Source organism: Phascolarctos cinereus, unplaced genomic scaffold (assembly GCF_003287225.1).
Source record: "Phascolarctos cinereus isolate Bilbo 61053 unplaced genomic scaffold, phaCin_HiC Scaffold_7;HRSCAF=346, whole genome shotgun sequence".
Classification (NCBI taxonomy): Eukaryota; Metazoa; Chordata; class Mammalia; order Diprotodontia; family Phascolarctidae; genus Phascolarctos; species Phascolarctos cinereus.
Window position 1 is genome coordinate 43,267,791 of NW_027556180.1, and position 9,997 is coordinate 43,277,787.

At 41.3% G+C, this 9,997-nt stretch overlaps 1 pseudogene; it reads left to right on the top strand.

Moving 5' to 3' along the window:
- Positions 1 to 1,234: 1,234 nt before the first annotated feature.
- LOC110203517 (transmembrane protein 69 pseudogene) lies at positions 1,235 to 7,610 on the top strand (annotated as a pseudogene).
- Positions 7,611 to 9,997: the final 2,387 nt, after the last annotated feature.

The window sequence follows — 9,997 nt, forward strand, 5'->3', positions numbered from 1 at the left end:
TCTTGGAAAGATCAGGAAAACCAATGGAACGTTGGACTTAGAATCAGGAGCACCTAGGCTGGAATCTCCCTTTGTATGCTTACTAGTTGTGTGACAAAGGGCAAGAAACTTAACCTCTCTCTGCCTCAATTTCTTCATCTGTAAAATGGGGATGTTATGTACAAAAATATTCATAGCAGCTCTTTTTGTGGTGGCAAAGAATTGGAAATTGAGAGGATGCGTATCAACTGGGGAATGGCTGAGCAAGTTGTGGTACATGAATGTAATGGAATACTATTGTGCTATAAGAAATGATGAACAGGCTGACTTCAGAAAAACCTGGAAAGACTTGCATGGTCTGATGCTGAGTGAAGTGAGCAGAACCAAGAGGACTTTGTACACAATAACAGCCACGTTATGCGATGACTAATACTGTTAAACTGAACCCTTCTCAGTATTACGAGGATCTAAGACATCTCCAGAGGCCTCTGGATGTAAAATGCTATCCACATCCAAGGAAAGAACTATGGAAGTCGAATCGCTGTCACTTATTTTTACCTTCTGTTGAGTTGTGTTTCATCTTTCTGATGGTTCCTCCCATTGGTTTTAAGTTTTACTTATAACTTCACTAATGTGAAAATATGCTTGATGGGTGTGTAAATGTAAAGCCTATGTCAGATTGCATGCTGTCTTGGGAAGGGTGGGGGGGAGGAAAAGGGAGAAAAATTTTCAACTCAAAAGCATATGGAAGTGATTGTTGATAAATCAAAATAAATTAATAAAATTTTAAAAATAAATAAATAAAATGGGGATGTTAATTCCACTTAGCTCACTGGAATATTGTGCAAATGAACATAGAGAGCTTTATAAACCTTAAAGCCCAATATCAATGTCTGTCACTATTAGTCATGTGTTTTTGAAAGACAGTGACCCAAAAAATGCCCCCAAAATGGCAAAATGGGAGACTATGAAAGACAAAAGGTGCAACATAGAAAGGACAACAGTGGAAAAAGTAAAGGAAAGGGTAATTATCTGGAGAAAACAACAAGAATGAGGGTCAGGAATAGTATTTATTGTTTCTAGTGTCTACCTGTCTACCAAATAAAGATTATTGGTTAAAAAAAACAAAATTAAAAGACATGATATAGAATAGAAATAGGTAGAAAGCTAGGCTCAGAGTCCTGGCTGGATTCAAGTCTCACCTTGGATAGGTACTGGCTGTGTGATGCAAGGGGCAAGGCATTAACTGCCAATCATGGCCTACCTGAGTCCTGTCCCTGCCCCACCCAACCCTCACCTCAATGACTCTCCTAGAGGAGAAGTTGCAGAAAGGGTAGCTATATGCTTTGGGAGAGGAAGCACCACCTTGGGAGTTCCCAAGAAGTGAACTTGGAATTATAAAGTGGTAGTAGAGGGTTCCTATGTGATGACCCTTTCCCCTCCAATTGAATAATTCTATGAGAGACAGTGCATATTGTAAAAAGAAGGCCACATTTAGAGTCACAGAATTTGAATTCAAATTACCCATATGACCTTGAGTAAATTATTTCCCTTCTCTCAGTCTCCATTTCCTCCCCTGGGAAATGAAAAACTTGGACTGAATAACCTCTAAGTTCACTTCCAGTTCTAAATCTAGAATCCCATGAAATCTAGAAATGTAATATATGAGGTGGGCCGCTATGTGGCACAGTGGATGGAGTGCTGACCCTGCAGTCAGAAGGACCTGGGTTCAAATCCAGTCTCAGACACTTGCTGCGTGACCCTGGGCAAATCATTTAACCCTGTTTGACTCAGTTTCCTCATCTGTAGGACGAGCTGGAGAAGGAAATGGCAAACCACTCTAATACCTCTGCCAAGAAAAACCCAAATGGGGTCTCAAAGAGTCAAACACAACTGAAGCCACTCAACAACAATGAACATAGGAGGTCTGGACATAAACTTTGCCCTTCAGCTTACTCTGAAGCTACATTACCTGATGCCAGACTGCACGTGGTTATCTATTCATCAGAACTGCACAAACACTAAAAACCTTAGGTTTATGAAAACATAGATTTATAGCTATGGGGACCTTCAAGTTCAGTGAGTCCAATCTTCTTCATTTTGCAGAAGAAGAAACAATCACAGAGCAATGAAGTCATTTGCTAAAGGTCCCACAGGACGGAAGGAACAAAAGTAGGGTTTGAATTAGTTGTTGTTGTTCAGTCATTTTCAGTCTTGTCCTATTCTTCATTATCGGGTTTGAGGTTTTCTGGCAAAGATACTGAAATGATTTGCTATTACCTTCTCTAACTTATTTTATAAACGAGGAAACTGAGGCAAAGAGAGTTAAGTGTCTGAGGCCAGATTTGAACTCAGGAAGACAAGTCTTCCTCACTCCAGACCTGGCGCTCTATGCATTATGCCACCACCTAGCTGCCCTTCGAATTAGTAACACTGAATAAATATTTATTGACTGATTGATTGAATCCAGGCCCTTCATTTGCACTAGAAGAGCTGTCTAGGACTTGATCATCTAATAGGTATGACTTTTCTGTCACCCTAATGATAAAAGATGCACCTCCCATACTTTGCCCCAGTTATTCAAGAAACAAGTAGCCACCTTCATTGACCTACCATCATGTAACTTTGGGAAGCCACTGTCCCTCTCCAGGTCTCAGCTTCCCAATATGCTAAATGAAGGGGTTGAAATGGATGATCCTTAAGGAGACTTCAATAGATAAAAATCAAGGTCTAAGGTATTGTTTTGGAGTGAGAACAGTGGATATGAAATTCTGTATAACTGGAAAGAACTCTTATTAAGCTAATATTAGAATTTTAGGTTCTCTGAGTTGTAAGTAGCCCCAGGGGCCAACTCATGCCTAAGAAACAAGCCCACTACAACATACCCATCAGTTGTTCATTCCGCCTTTGCTTGAAGGGGAGGACTGAAGGAGATGGAAGAGCCAAGGTTGATGCCAAGCTCGAGGTCCACTAAAATGCTCAGAGCTTTTATTAAGTGAAATTTCATGTGCAATTATATTTAAAAATATAGTTATATGCATACATTTGAATCCTATAGCCTTTATGTTCCATTGTTCTCAAAATATTCTATGATACTTTTATATGAGAATTTCTTCAGAGTCAAAATTAATACTCTAAATTCATTTTCAATGCTCCAAATACAAAATCATCACCAAGTGTCTCCTTCAGGCTTTAAGACTGATGTGTTAAATCCTACTAAAGTAATAATTTTGTTAGTCTGTTAGGTTTTTTCCTTATCAATGCAACTAGAAATTAATTCTCTGTCATTTCTAACAATTAGCACTCTTGGCATTTGTCTGAAATAAAGATTACATTAGATCAAAATCTCTTCACTTTTTTTGCAAGGCTGAGTAATAGGATAATGGTGATAAGCATGTCCCATGAGGTGCTCTGCATAGACAAATAAAACGTAATTCGCCATTTATTCCTAATAGCCAACTTATGTCATAGGAGCATAGATTTAAAGTCAAAAGAGGTCTTAGAAACCACATGGTAAAACCCCCTTATTTTAGGGGGAATTTGAGTGACTTGCTAAAGGTAAGTTTCAGAGCTGTGATTAGAACCCAGCTCTTCTCACTACAAATCTAGTCCTTTCTCTTCTATGCTGGTCATTCTATATTTTGTTTGCTTGTTTGTTTATTTCATAGGCAATGATGATGGTGATGAATAGCATTTGTTTAGCACTCTAAGATTTGCACAATCTTTTAGATAATTTCATTTGATCCTCACAACAATCCCATGTGATAGAGGCTATTATTATCCCCATTTGGCAGGTGAGCAAACGGAGACTGACAGAGGCTGAGCAACTTGCCCAGGTAAGGATGTTTCTGAGGCAGGATTAAAGCCCATGCCCTCTTGACTCCAAGTCCAGCATTCTATCCACTATGCACAATGGGGTGCAACCACCCCTTTGCCAACATCCTATTATTGGGTCCTATTATTGTGGCACTTTTAACCCAAACTCTACTTTCCCCACAAGCCCCACAAGAATATATACTCTTAAGAATGGGCAACTGCTTCTCCCAACATGGCAGCACTCGTGGTCAGATGGTCCACCCTGTCTTCCGTCCTCCCACCCCAAACTGAATGTGCTTCAAGTAACTAGGTAGTGTAGTGGGTAGAGTGTCAAGCTTGAGACTAGAGACCATCTAGTCTCTTAACTTGAGTCTTCCTGACTCCAAATTCTAACTCAGACACTTACTAGCTATGTGACCCTGGGCAAGTCACTTGACCCTGTTTGCCTCAGTTTCCTCATCTGTAAAATGAGCTGGAGAAGGAAATGGCAAACCTCTCTAGTATCTTTGATGAGAAAACCCAAATGGGGTCACAAAGAATTGGGAATGACTGAAAAATTACCGAACAACATCCTACTTAAAGCTTTGCTGCCAGAACTCAGACTCTTTTGGAGACTTGGGTATTCTCAGGTCCCTTCTAACTATAGATCTATGATCTGACAACCCCATGGTTATTTCCACACCATCACAAGGTATCAAAGGAAGAGGTCTGCAGAGATTCAGACACATTTGTGGACATTCAGGCTTAGTGAGTTGTCCAGAGCCCTCAGACAAATTTCATGACTATTCAGGATGACCAGATGACCCAATAAACAATGAATATCAGTATTGATCAAGAAGATGGACAATATGAATGGACCGATGACCAAGAATTTGGGAATCCCATTGCATTTAGAAAGCCCCTGGTCTTCAGATTTCATTATGAAGGGCTCAGGTTCAAGACACCTTCCCAATCTTCAAGCAAAGCCATGGTCTTGACTCACACCATAGGACCGAGGGTCCTCCCATCTGCTCCAAACAAACTAAGGCCCAATCTTTTTCTGCATGGCCTTTTCTTTTTCTCAACTTTCTCTATAGTTCCCTATCTTTGAAGTGGCCAGCCAGACTTCTCATTCGCCTTTCCTTTTCAAAGAAACCACATCTGCCAGTGACAGACCAAAATGTTCTTGTTGACTGTGCTTGGCATTGTCTCACAAGTGACATATTTTGGATCAGATTTTGTTTAGATGACAAAATGAAATCACTCAAAAGGAGCTCATTCTGGTCTATTGGATAAATAATAATATGGTTTTCAAAAGAAAAATGTGTGAATACATATTTTCCTGACAGACTGAAATGTTTCAGAAGAGGCAGTTTTGTTCTCGTGGGGATATAATATATAAGTGTGTGTTTTTAAAAAGCAAACTTCTTGAATGTGCACCTAGCCCAGCCACCCCAAAGGATCCAAGGTAGTGATTCCAAGATCTCAAATAAGTACTACCCATTTTGTAACTTTTTGTTGAAACAAAATAGAAATATAACAAGAATATAACCTACATTATGCATACATTTTTACCTAAACCTGTAATAGGGATATAGGTAGGTATTAATCATACCTACCTATAACCAAAAGGCATAAACAGAGGTTCATAAATAAAGGTGGGATATCCCTTTAATTTCCTGGCAATAATTTCCCCTTCTCAGTTTCCCACATCAGCTCTTTCTATGTGTTCTTCGTTAAAAGCCAGGCTCGACTATAATTCTCCTTTTGGTCCCACCTTGAATTCCCAACCATCTTAGCCAGGGAGACCAGCCAAGATCGTAGAGTAGGAGGAAACAGAACAGTCCAGGTTTTCCCCACGACTATTCCAACAAAGACCTAGAAAGAGCATCAAACTGAGACGTGATCAGAAAAAGGAAAAACAACAGTGAGTCATTTTTCCAGTTTAGGTCAGCACAGGGAAATGGACAGAAGTCTGGGTACTGGGGACAGAGCCTAGGCAGAAGGATGCTATATGGAGCCTGCAGCAGGGACTGAAACACAGCTTGCTGCTGTATAGTAGAATAAGAGGTATCCCAGATTCAGAAGGCCTGACGTGCAGAGAACAGGAACAGAAACTGACTAAGAGCTCCTTCATTCCTACCTTCAAGCTGGATCTCAGATCCAGTATGGACTGAGGATGGGGCCTGTACCTGGGTGGCTGCCTCAGGGGAAGGGTAGGTCTGCAGCTGAGTAATAGGGGAAGGATGCTGAGAAACAAGGGAGGACCCGGAGTTCTGTCATTCTGAACTCATAGCACCTTCTCACAGGCTATCAGGGGGCTGAAGCCAGCCATCCCTGAGATCTTGAAGAACATAGTACTCAGTATCAAGAGAACCCAGCACCAGGACTCCAGTCAGGGCCAAACAAGGGTCAGACATACCTTCCGGAAGCGTACAGAGCTTAGATCTTCTCACAAAGTCTTAATTTCAAAAGTAAGACTAGAAGAATGTATATTTTTGAAAAATCCTACCATAAAGAATTATTATGATGACAGGGAGGGCCAAGACACAAACCTAGAAAAAGATAATAATGCAAAAAAATCTACAAGCAAAGCCCTCCCCCCCCCCCCAAAAAAAACAGCTTGGTTACAAGTCTAACTAGAATTCCTAGAGGAAATAAATCCAGAGGCTTTTTTAGGAGTTTAAAAAAATTTACAAATGAAATGAGAGTACAAGAGGAAAGAACTGGGGGAAAATGAGAATTTTTGCAGGAAAGACTTGGAAGAAGAATTAATAGCTTAATATAAGAATTACAAAATCATACCCAAACAATAGATGCCTTAAAAACTAGACTGGACCAAACATCTTAGCTAGTTACACAGAACTCAGAAAGGTTAGCTGCTTGGCTGAGAGCCCTCTCAGGGGAATGCTGAAGACACTTGGTTCCTTGTGCTGAATTCTAAGAAGAAATAAAACAAAGTAAGGGCACCCACCACCACCGTGGGCACCCAGATCCTTAAGACTTCTCCATCTGGGGGGTGGGGGGGGCAGCTAGGTGGCACAATGGATAGAGCACCGGCTCTGAAGTCAGGAGGACCTGAGTTCAAATCCAGCCTCAGACCAAACACTTGACACTTACTAGCTGTGTGACCTTGGGCAGGTCACTTAACCCCAATTGCTTTAAAAAAAAAAGACTTCTCCATCTGTAGCATGGGTTTCTGGGAGGCAGAAGGCAGGAATCCCTTGTGTCCCTCCTTTCTTTCTGAGACCTTGGCTCCCCACATCCAGGCTAGGCTCTGAGGGTGAGGTAAAGACTATCACACATGTTCCTGTTGCTTCAAGAAGAAGGTTCCTGTGGTCCTCACGAGACTACCACCCACTCTCACATATTTGCCTGACACCCCAAAGCCAGGCTTCTATGTTATTTTGATCAGATTGGTCCACTTTGTGGCCCCACCCCAATCATGATGATGACTAAGACGTATGTAGCCATATTGGCATTTACTCATATGGTCCAAGAAGCAAGCTTCCTGTCTTTCCTGGGAGGAGTCAGATGGGGATTTATTCTGCCAGAAGACAGTCCAGCTAAACCGGATATCATGAATTTAGCCTGCAGCGGGGCCCTACTGGTATTTTTGTGGTAGGCCTTCCTTATTTCTGAGGGACTCACTGAAGCCATCATCATGGTGGTCATGGGCTTTGGGGTGGCATTACACAATGAAGTCTTCCTCCTGCCCCATTACCCTGATTCGAATAGTAGTGACCCTCATGGCATTTTTTTCATTTGTAGCCACTTTGATAATTAAAGATTTTTATCCAGAAACTGGCCCTAACCAGCCTGGTCAGGCTGAGTAAAGCTCACTCTCCTGGCACACTGTGAGCAGGCAGGCTATTAACAACCTGCTTCACATGCTCACAGAGGCTCCTTCTTGTTTTCTCTTTGTAATTCCTGCATCTAGTGATTGCACCCCACCCTGGAGATCACGTCTTTTCATTATAGTTGCCTGAGATTCCACAATACTGTCATAGCTGTCCATAGGCTGCTGCTCACAAGTTTATTTCTGCTATTTGTAAGTAAATTGTAAAGCGTTTTTAAAAGATCAAAAAAGACCACAAAGTGTCCTTTGGCTAGGGCACTGTGGCTCCTTGGAGAATTGATTTCTGTGCTTGGGAGAAAACACCCTGGATACATGTTAGCATCTGAGACCTGTGTTTCCATAGGACACTCTTGGGAATTGCCCTTTGGCGTTTATCTTTCCTTGTGGAATTCCTTCTTTCTGCCAGAAGGCAGGAGCATGGAGCACTGTGTGGAAGGCCATACAGCATCCCCAGAGTGTCAAAGAGACCATGATCACCAATGGAGAAAGCTACAAAACCTCAAGACCACTGGCCCAGGGCTCTCTTAGTGAAGGCAAAGGGTAATGGCCCATCCTGGGAGAGGGAAAGGGAAGTATTGAGTGTGTATGGAATACTTCACTATGCAATGATGCATCTAGTTTTTTTACTTTGGTAGAAATACATAGGAAATATGGTTCCCATCAAACTCCAAAAATTCTTGTGGAGTTGCTGCAAGACCTGAAGTCTGTCCATTTGCTAACAGAAACCCCAGACCAACAGCCTCATTAAGACACATAAAGGACAGACTAGGGGTCTCCCTGAGGTGTTATTTTCATCTAATGCCTTCCCTTCTACTCCTTTTCCACAGTGAACCAGAGGGAATCTTCAGAGCTCCTAAGCCTTCTAGAAGGGATGATGAAGCAGGTAGCTGGGCAAAGCCTGGCATAAAACAGCTCTGTTGAATTGGGTGGTTCTTTAAGCAAATGGAACTAAAAAATTTAGGGACAAAGAATTGGAAACTGAGGGCATGCCCATCAATTGGGGAATGGCTGAACAAGTTGTATTATATGAATGTAATGGAATACTATTGTTCTCTAAGAAATGATGAACAGGCAGATTTCAGGAAAACTTGGAAAGACTTACAAGAACTGATGCAGAGTGAAGTGAGCAGAACCAGCAGAACACTGTACACAGTAAGTAACAGCAACATTGTTGGATGACCAACTTTGACTTAGCTCTTCTCAGCAATGCAAGGATCTAAGACGATTCCAAAAGATTCATGATGGAAAACACTATTCATATCTAGAGAAAGAACTATGGATCTGAATGCAGATTAAAGCATGCTATTTTTACTTTTTTCTTTTTTTGTGGCTTTTCCCTTTTGTTTTGTTTCTTCTTTTGCAACATGACTAATGTGGAAATATATTTACATGGTTGCACATGTATAACCTATATCAAATTGCTTACCATCTTGGGGAGGGGAGATGGAAGAGAAGGAAAGAGGGAGAAAAAATTTGAAACTCAAAATCTTACTTAAAAAATGAATGTTGAAAACTATCTTTACATGTGATTGGGAAAAATAAAGTACTATTTTTTTAAAAGTAAGAAGCATGTTGAATTGAATAGAATTAGATAAAAAACATAATTTGGAGTGCATGACCTCATCTTTGGACTAACTCTAAGGGGTAGACTCCAGGGTTAGACTGAATTCCCAAGACTTGGGTTCAAATTCCACCTCAGATACCTATTACCTGCATGGATGATCTTTGGTGACTCTCTGAGCCCCTTCAGGCCCCAGTTTCTTCATCTACCCAATAGCAAGTTGAGAGAAAGTGGGCCGCAGCTCTCAATTTTTGGTCCTATGAGACAGAACTTTTGTTGTTACTCAGCTGTCTTTCAATCATGACCGACTCTCTGTGGCCCCATCTGGGGTTTTCTTGGCAGAGATAATGAAGTGGTTTGCCATCTCCTTCTCCAGCTCATTTTACAGATGAGGAAACTGAGGCACACAGGATGAAGTGACATGCCCAGAGTCACACAGGAAGTATCTAAGGCCAGATTTGAACTCACAAAGATGAGTCTTCCTGACTCCAGGCCTGGTACTCTATCCACTGCACTGTCCAGGCTTTGCCAATGCAGACACTTTGTAAGCAAAGGAAAATGGCATTTTGGCAAGTTTAGACAGTTTTCAACTCAAATCTTTTTCAGGTGTTGATCTGGACTGGTCTTTAAGTGAATTCTTGGTTCCCAATTTAGAATTGGCTCCACCTCGCTCTAGGCAGGGTCATACACTTCCAGTTCTCTTTTTTCATATTATATTCCAACCATACACTCAACATTACAAGTAAACTAGATTGCAAGCCATTTCCTGGATTCGGTCTTCTATTTCCTATCTTTACGCCTTT